The 9,462-nt window shown below is 52.1% G+C and overlaps 1 long non-coding RNA gene across 1 annotated transcript; it reads right to left on the reverse strand.

The window, feature by feature from the left end:
• Positions 1-462: 462 nt before the first annotated feature.
• Positions 463-1,143, reverse strand: LOC122018479. The gene is made up of 3 exons (XR_006121790.1): positions 902-1,143; positions 715-811; positions 463-522 (listed from the first exon to the last, which is right to left on the reverse strand). It is a non-coding gene; the product is annotated as an uncharacterized LOC122018479 (long non-coding RNA).
• Positions 1,144-9,462: the final 8,319 nt, after the last annotated feature.

Below are 9,462 nucleotides of genomic sequence, written 5' to 3' on the forward strand. Positions count from 1 at the left end.
CCAACGGAGCCAAACAGCAGAACCGCCACACACCAGCCAGATATACAAATCCATGGGTGATGTGTGCAGTACATGTAACTGGCGATGAGCTCAACCAAAGTAGAGCCGACAATCGCACAGCATGCAATCATGATGTATGATACTGAACATGACAATCTCATGAATAACATGGCATGATCCATATAAATAGATACAAAGTGTGTACCACAAGAAGACGTATCAAATAGAAGGTACACAAATCGAAGAGGGTATCAAATAAACCCTAGATCCAGAATATAACAGAGCATGTGGTTAGGTCACTACCTAAGGCATATGTGATCAGGTAGATAATATGCAGTGCAGAATAAATAAACAAACAACATGTACTAATCATGTAGTGACCAACCGAAATAAACAGGTAACACAATTACTGTTATATGTTAAACATATTATCATGCATATCAAAAGACATAAGTCAAAGTACCCGCCTCCAATCGAAATGGTCCAACTCGGACGTCGAGATGCTCGTCTCGAATCAAAGTCCTGTGTTAAATCGCACAGTTTAGCTAATTTAATTATAAACAAATAGCTAAACAAATTTCTAACCCACTAACCAGTTAGGGTTAGTTTCGTTAACCCCAATTACACCATTACCTAACTTCCAAACCTAATTATTAATTATTGCTAACTCAACTAGCAATAATCTACCACAAATATCAAAACCCTAATCCTTACCTTAATTCAACAGGCAGGAAAGGTGCTGTCGATTGCTACAAAAAGTGGCTGCCGGAATAGGGCAACTCTAATATCGCCGATCTGTTGTACCAAGGATCTGAAAAACCAAAAGGTACCGATCTAATGTTATGATCAACAGTAGCTATAGAACAAGAACAGAACACTAGATCACGACCTAAACCCTCACCTTTCTGTCACAATACCGTATCACCACTGCTCTGAGGAGGAAGAAATGCTCACAGCTAGGGCACAGAGGATTTCCGGCCGGCAGCACTGCTGTGAGAAGGTCTCGGCTCCGGTTAGAGTGGCGGCAGAGAAGTAGAAGGGCACAGAGCGATCGGCGGTGGCTCTAGTCGCCGGCGGCAGAGAAGAAATTGGCCGGCACTGTGCAAAAGAGCCACAGCGGCAGTACACAGGGAGGAACTAGGCACCGGAGACTGGTGCTGAACCTGTGGCCGGCGCTCGGCTTCGTCTCGGCGCTGCCACCATTCGAGAGAAGGCGCGGGTTCTCAGGTGGCGGCGCTAGGGCACACGGAAAGAAGAAGAAACAAGGTTCGGGGTTCGGCCGGCGGTAGAACTAAGGCAGAGAGGAGGGTCGCTGGCGTCGGCAGAGGAGAGAACCGCCGGGGCCGGCGGTTAGGGCAAGGAGTCGAGCACGAGGAAGAGGCGTCGGCGCGAGGAGAAAGGGTGCGCTCGGGTGCGCGAGTGAGAAAAGAAACGGCGAGGAAATAAAGAAAAATATAAAGAAAAAGAAAAGGAAAAGGAAAAGAAAATAAATCTTTTCCTCATTAAAACAGGGTAACCTAAACAGACCTTTCCCGGACCCTGTTTTTGTCCCCGTTAACATGTCCATACGAGCTCCGAAAAATTCTCGAAAAATTTCTAAAAATTCCGGAAAATTCCCTTATCATTTTCGGTATTTTACATTCCAGCTGCCTGGCTATGGCGGACGAGGAGATAAGGCAACTGCAGGCGGCAGGCGGTCCGAGCGGCTCCCAAGGCCCTTCCTACTCCGAGCTGCAAAAAGAGCTGAAGAAAGCTCAAACTCTGCTGGCTGCTGAGCAGAAGAAAACAGCTGACCAGGCCCACGCCCTAGCCGAGTCCTAGAGACAAGTCAAGTCGCTTGACACAAAGATAACTCTGGCCACCACTCGGAAGAACACAGCCATCTCTGATCTGGAGAAGAAAAACGTGGAGGCCCGGGGCCTGGAGTTGAAGATAAAGGAGCTGACGGAGCAGCTCGACCGGGAGAAGGCAGGCCGCTCGGCCGATGCGGAGAAGATTGAACATCTGAATGAGGCCCTCACAAGCTCCCAGGCGACCTTCAAAGAATACCAGGATGCCGAGCCGAGCCGAGTTGCCGCTCTCCGACAAAGCCATATCCGATCGCCCGAGTTCTCGGAGAAAATTTGCGAGCGGATGTACTCAGCTTTCGACTTGGCCATTATGGCCACTATGACCTATCTGAAGTCGAAGGGCCTTCTTCCGGAGTCCACCAATATTCCAGCCAGCGATCAGGTGGAGCTCCTGAGCAACATTCCGAGGGACCTCTACGACTATATCGAGTAATTCTTGTAATTTCGCCGCTCGGCTGAACATGAATCTTTTTGTACTTAGGCCACTCGGCCTAAGGTTTTAATTTCAATGAAATGCTTTCCTTTCGTGTACTCTATCTTTTTGCACTGTCCCCTTGCTAATACTTGTGTTGCCCGCTCGTCTACTATCATACCTTTGGCATTCGAGGTGCATTCTTGTAAGTGTTTTCCCCAGCCCTTCCGTTCGGCCGAATATCATTCTGTGTTGCTAGCAAGAATCGCTCGTTATAAGCCGATCAGAACCTTTATACCTCGAGTCTGAGAGGAACTTAGCGTCGGTCTAACAATATCGGCGAAGAATACGGATAATTGCAGTGTCGACGATATTCCGCTCGGATTATTTATAGACGCCGACGCGTCTCTCGATGTTTAACGTTGGAGCTCGACGGCACGGATATTTATAGCCGGACGGCGCGGCTCTCGATCTTTAACGACGGAGCTCGTCGGTTCGTCCGCTCGGATCATTTATAGACGTCGGCTCGTCTCTCGATATTTAACGTCGGAGCTCGACGGCGCGAATATTTATAGCCGGACGGCGCGGCTCTCGATCTTTAACGACGGAGCTCGTCGGCGCGGATATTTATAGCCGGACGGCGCGGCTCTACGGTTTAACGTCTGGGCTAGACGGTCTTCCGCTCGGAGGGTTTATAGACGCCGGCTCGTCTCTCGATCTTTAACGACGGAGCTCGTCGGCGCGGATATTTATAGCCGGTCGGCGCGGCTCTACGGTTTAACGTCTGGGCTAGACGGTCTTCCGCTCGGAGGGTTTATAGACGCCGGCTCGTCTCTCGATCTTTAACGACGGAGCTCGTCGGCGCGGATATTTATAGCGGCTCTACGGTTTAACGTCCGGGCTAGACGGTCTTCCGCTGAGGGTTTATAGACGCCGCCGCTCTCGATCTTTAACGACGGAGCTCGTCGGCGTGGATATTGCCGGCCGCGGCTCTGGTTTAACGTCTGGCTAGACGGTCTTCCGCTCGGAGGGTTTTAGACGCCGGCTCGCCTCTCGATCTTTAACGACGGAGCTCGTCGATAGCCGGTCGGCGCGGCTCTATGGTTTAACGTCTGGCTAGAGTCTTCCGCCGGAGGGTTTATAGACGCCGTTGCTCTCGATCTTTAACGACGGAGCTCGGCGGATATTTATAGCCGGTTGGCGCGGCTCTATGGTTTAACGTCTGGGCTAGACGGTCTTCCGCTCGGAGGGTTTATAGACGCCGGCTCGTCTCTCGATCTTTAACGACGGAGCTCGTCGGCGCGGATATTTATAGCCGGTCGGCGCGGCTCTCGATCTTTAACGACGGAGCTCGTCGGCGCGGATATTTATAGCCGGTCGGCGCGGCTCTCGATCTTTAACGACGGAGCTCGTCGGCGCGGATATTTATAGCCGGTCGGCGCGGCTCTACGGTTTAACGTCTGGGCTAGACGACCTTCAAGGCAAACTCCTTACCAGGTCGAGCGACCTTGGCCTTCATAACTTATCTCGCGCTTGAACAGTTTTTATGCCCGGCCGAACAGCACGGGTCATTTGCTTGCGAATCTAATCGGCTAGGAGGCCTTCGCTATTCGGGCGCTTGGCTCGGATAATCCATATGCCCCTGCCGAACGGTAAGCCGCTCAGCGGAGAATACTCAATGTGTTTTCATCTTTTTGCTTCCTGCATCGCAAGTACATAGGCGACCAAAAAGTATATAAATTTATATTTAGCGCACCTTTCACCCAGCTTGGAGGACGTACTCCTGGCCGAACGGCTCAGGGTCTACTTCGTCGCGCATTTTGGCTCGAATAATTTACCTCCGGCCGAACGACGCGGGGCCTTCGTTTCTTGTTGACAATGTCTTATATTTGTTCTCTTGATTCTTCATTTCTGCATTTCCAGTATTCAGTCGAAAAAAGTACACAGGATGATTTACAGTGGTACACCTTTCATCCCGCCCGGTAAGGCTGGAGGTGGTTCGCGCTCCACGGCCTATCTAACTGCCGACCGTCCTCATCCTCCAAATAATACGCACCCGAGCGGAGCTTTTCGATGATTTTGAAGGGACCTGCCCACGGAGCTTCAAGCTTGCCGACGTCGCCGACCGGTTTGACTTTCTTCCAGACAAGGTCGCCGACCTGGAATGATCGGGGAATGACGCGGCGGTTGTAGTTTTGCTTCATTCGTTGACGGTATGCCATCAGCCGAACGAATGTCTTGGCTCGCTCCTCGTCAATCAAATCCAGCTCCATGTTCCTCCGATCGGCGTTGCCTTCATCGTACAATTGGACCCGGACGAACTCGACGCCGACTTCAACCGGAATGACTGCTTCGCCGCCGTACACCAGATGAAAAGGTGTGACGCCCGTTGCTTCCTTAGGAGTCGTCCGGATGGCCCATAAAACGCCCGACACTTCATCCGGCCAACTTCCTCCCACGTGGTCGAGCCGAGCGCGCAGAATACGGAGAATTTCCCGGTTGGCTACTTCGGCTTGACCGTTGCTTTGGGGGTAAGCCACGGACGTGAAGTGTTGCTCGATGCCGTAGCTTTTGCACCAATCTTCTAGCACCTTCCCTGTGAATTGCCGCCCATTGTCGGAAACCAATCGGCGAGGGATACCGAACCTACAGATGATGTGTTGCCAGATGAATTTTTTGACCATCTGCTCGGTGATCCTGGCTAGTGGCTCGGCCTCCACCCACTTGGAAAAATAATCGACCGCCATCAGCAAAAATTTCCTCTGCCCGGTCGCCATCGGGAATAGACCCACAATATCCATTCCCCATTGATCGAACGGACATGAAACGGCTGATGTCTTCATCTCCTCTGCCGGTCGGTGCGAGAAGTTATGATACTTCTGGCATGAAAGGCACGTAGATACTGTCCGAGCGGCGTCCATTTGTAAGGTCGGCCAAAAGTATCCAGCTAGCAAAATCTTCTTGGCTAGTGATCGTCCGCCCGGATGTCCTCCGCACGATCCTTGATGTACCTCTTGGAGGATGTAAGCCGAGTCTTCCGAGCTCACACACTTCAACAGCGGGCGAGAGAAAGCCTTCTTGTAGAGCTGATCGCCGATGAGTGTGAACCGACCGGCCCTCCTCCTGAGCAGCTGGGCTTCATCCCGATTGGCAGGAGTGGTGCCCGAGCGCAAAAACTCCATGATGGGTGTCCTCCAGTCGTCCGGAAACATGAGGCCTTCGATCCGGTCAACATGTGCCACCAAAGATACTTGTTCAATTGGCTTCGGGATAATGACCGGTGTTATAGAACTTGCTAGTTTGGCCAACTCATCGGCTGCCTGGTTCTCCGTTCGGGGAATCTTCTGAATAAGAACCTCGCGGAAATTAGCTTTGAGTTTTTCAAAGGCCTCAGCGTAGAGTTTAAGCCGAGCGCTGTTGATTTCAAAGGTGCCAGATAGTTGCTGAGCGGCCAACTGTGAATCTGAATAAAGTGTCACCCGACCGGCTCCCACATGCCGTGCTGCCTGTAATCCGGCTATGAGGGCCTATGAGGGCCTCATACTCTGCTTCATTGTTGGTAGCTTTGTAATCCAGCCGGACGGATAAGTGCATCTTTTCTTCTTGAGGCGAGAGCAGCAATATTCCAATCCCACTTCCGAGCCGAGTGGAAGGCCCATCCACATATATTCTCCACAGAGCTTCCGGCTCTGGCTTTTGCACTTCGGTCACAAAATCAGCCAAGGATTGCGCTTTGATCACCGAGCGGGGCTGGTATTGGATGTCAAATTCACTTAGTTCTTTCGTCCATTTGATGAGCCGTCCGGACGCTTCTGGATTCAATAACACTCTTCCTAGTGGGTTGTTCGTCCGGACAATGATGGTGTGAGCCAAGAAATATGGTCGAAGGCGCCGAGCGGCTAGAACCAAAGCAAAGGCCAACTTCTCGAGCCCGGTGTAACGAGATTCAGCATCTTTTAAAATGTGGCTCAAAAAATACACCGGCTGCTTCGCCCTCACAAGTGCCGAGCCTACGACATGCTCGATTGATGACAGATAAATATAAAGTGACTCACCCCGATCGGCTTGACAAGTACAGAGAATTGAGATATGTTTTCAATTCTCCGAACGCTCGGTCACATTCTTCATCCCACTGGAACTTAGTAGCCTTGCGCAGATCTTGAAGAATGGTAGGCTCCGGCCTACGGTTTTGAGATGAATCGACAAAGCTTATCCGACCGGTCAACCGCACTTCCCTTGTATTTCGGGAGGCGATGTCTTGTAGAGCTTTCACTTTGGATTTGCTTCAATTCCCGCCGGTCACTATGTACCCCAAGAAACGCCTCCTTTTGCTCCGAACAGGCACTTCCGGGATTTAGCTTGACTCCATATTTATGTAGCGTTCGAAAGGTTTCTTCCATGTCCTTGAAGAGATCGGCCGCTCGGACTGATTTGATAAGAATGTCGCCCACATAGACTTCCAGATTCCGCCGATCTGCTCCTGAACACTTTGTTCATCAAGCGTTGATAGGTGGCCCCGGCATTCTTCAATCCGAACGGCATCACATTGTAGCAATACGTACGGCTAACTTTTCTTGATCTTCCCATGAAGCACTTGATGATAGCCTTGGTAGGCGCCGAGCATACATATTAACCTCGTACCGTAGAGTCCACCAAATTGATCTATCTAGGGGGGATAAAATCTTTGGGGCATGCTTTGTTTAAGTCCCGAAGTCGATGCAGACTCTCCACTTGCCACCCGGCTTGAGACTAATACTACGTTAGCCACCAGCTTGGACCTCGCGTATGTGGCCGGCCTCCATAAGTTTCTCTACTCGCCCGGATGATGGCATTCGCCGACCAAATCCTTTTCTCCGCTTCACCGCCGAGCGTCCCGACATGCAACTCATGCGCTATGCTCGCGAAATTCGAGCAACTCATGTGTCGCACTGCAGAAGACATCATGATTTCGTTGGAGGCATTGGATCAGCTCCTCCTTCGCTCCTCCTCCAGGCGATAAAAGTCGTGGCCTCCGATCGGGTCGGATGGATCTGAACCTCCTCCTTTCATCATAAATTAAAGCAGGAGGTTTCTCGGTTATGGCGTGTACCTCGATCCGGGCGCCTTCCGAGCGGAACAGGCTTCGCTCGGATCATCTCTATATAGCACCGCCGAGTTGCTAGCTGATCCACGTACTTCTCCTACTTTATCCTCCACGGGAACTTGATCTTGATGGAAGGTTGAGACGATCGCTCGGAATTAGCGCCGGTCGTCCCAAAATGACGTTGTAGGACGAAGGAGAGTCGACCACCACGAAGTTTATTGTCCTGGTCCTCCTGAGCGGCTCTTCTCCCAGTGAGGTAGCCAACCGGATCTGTCCGACCGGCTGAACTTCGTTACCCGTGAACCCGTAGAGCGGGGTTGTCATGGGAAGCAGCTCGGCTCGATCAATTTGCAGCTGATCGAACGTCTTCTTGAATATAATGTTGACCGAGCTCCCTGTGTCAACAAATATGTGGTGAATAGTGTAATTTGCTATTACGGCTTTAATGAGCAGAGCGTCGTCGTGGGGCACTTCTACTCCTTCTAAGTCTCCGGGCCCGAAAGTGATTTCCGGTCCACTTGCCCGCTCTTGGCTACAACCGACTGCGTGGATCTGTAGCTGCCGGACGCCCGCCTTTCTGGCTCGGTTGGAGTCTCCTCCGGTCGGCCCACCAGCAATAACGTTGATCTCGCCTCGGGAAGTATTGCTTCTATTTTCCTTTTCCCGAGCGGACGGTCGGGATCGTTCTCTTGACGCTCGGCGATTCTCCTGCCTTGGAGATCGATGCCGATCGGGCGTCTGTTGATGTCTCCTCTCGGTGCGGGGTCCGGTCGGCTTCATGGGTCCTTTGCCTCCTGTCGATGGAAGGAGACCGTCGTTCGGCCTTCCTAGGAACGGGATTAGCCACGAAGGGAAGACTTCGACAATCCCTTGTGTTGTGCGTATCCGTCCGGTGGAAGGAGCAGAACATAGGGGTCCATTTCTTCTTTGGCTTGCTTCGAGCGGCAGCTACTTCTTGTACTTGGGACCTTACATGAGGGGAGCGGATTGCTTCGGCCCTTGGTCCCCTTGGCGGTTGATGAGCGGAGAAGGGTTTCCGCTCGGCAGGAGGTGCCCATTCGGTTGATGTTTCTTTTTTCCTGGCCGCTTGCGCTTCTTCCACGTTGATGTATTCATTGGCTCGGTGTAGCATGTGATCATAATCTCGGGGCGGTTTCCGAATGAGTGATCAGAAAAAATCGTCATCCACAAGGCCTTGCGTGAAGGCATTCATCATCGTCTCCGAGGTAGCCGTTGGAATATCCATTGCCACCTTGTTGAACCGCTGGATGTAAGCTCGGAGCGATTCTCTCGGCTCTTGCTTGATGGCGAACAAGCTGACGCTTGTCTTCTGATAATGCCGACTGCTGGCGAAGTGGTGGAGGAAGGCCGTTCGGAAGTCCTTGAAGCTTGTGATGGATCCGTCCGGCAGCCTCCGAAACCACCGTTGAGCCGATCCCGAGAGAGTGGTAAGAAAGACTCGACACTTTACTCCATCGGTGTATTGATGGAGCGTGGCTGTGTTATCAAACTTACCCAGATGATCATCCGGGTCCGTTGTTCCATTGTACTCGCCGATCGTCGGAGGCACGTAGTGCTTGGGCAGAGGGTCTCGTAGAATAGCCTCCGAAAATTGGCGATTGATCCGCTCGGGAGATGAGTCCGCTCGGGGAGCTTTCCCCTTTCTGTCATCTCGTCTGGGCATTTCGTCTGAAGAAGATCCTCTATCTCTTCGAGCTGGTACGGCTTCAGGGGTGCGAAATAAGGCCCGATGGAATGCGACGGTGGCTTGAGGTGCTTCCGCTCGGCCACCCGACGCAGATGTTGCTTGTTGCTCCGGCCGCTCGGCTGCTACTTTCTGTTTTTGCTCCACAAGTTTGGCGGCCCTCATCTCGACCAGAGCGTCGAGTTCTTTCGTCGAAAGCGTCACCGTGTGTTGTCGTCCAGCCTCGTCCATTGTTCCCGTTCGGATGCAGGTGCGTTCCCACAGACGGCGCCAAATTGATCCTGTCCGAACCAGAAGTCAACAGACGCTGGGCACGTGGCGCTCTCCGACTCGCTGATGTAGATCTCCAACTGGTGGCGCGATGCTCCGGCTAACCTGCACAGAAGTCGGGCCGGGAAGGGGGTTCCCGGAG

The sequence above is a fragment of the Zingiber officinale genome, chromosome 9A (assembly GCF_018446385.1).
Source record: "Zingiber officinale cultivar Zhangliang chromosome 9A, Zo_v1.1, whole genome shotgun sequence".
Taxonomy (NCBI): Eukaryota; Viridiplantae; Streptophyta; class Magnoliopsida; order Zingiberales; family Zingiberaceae; genus Zingiber; species Zingiber officinale.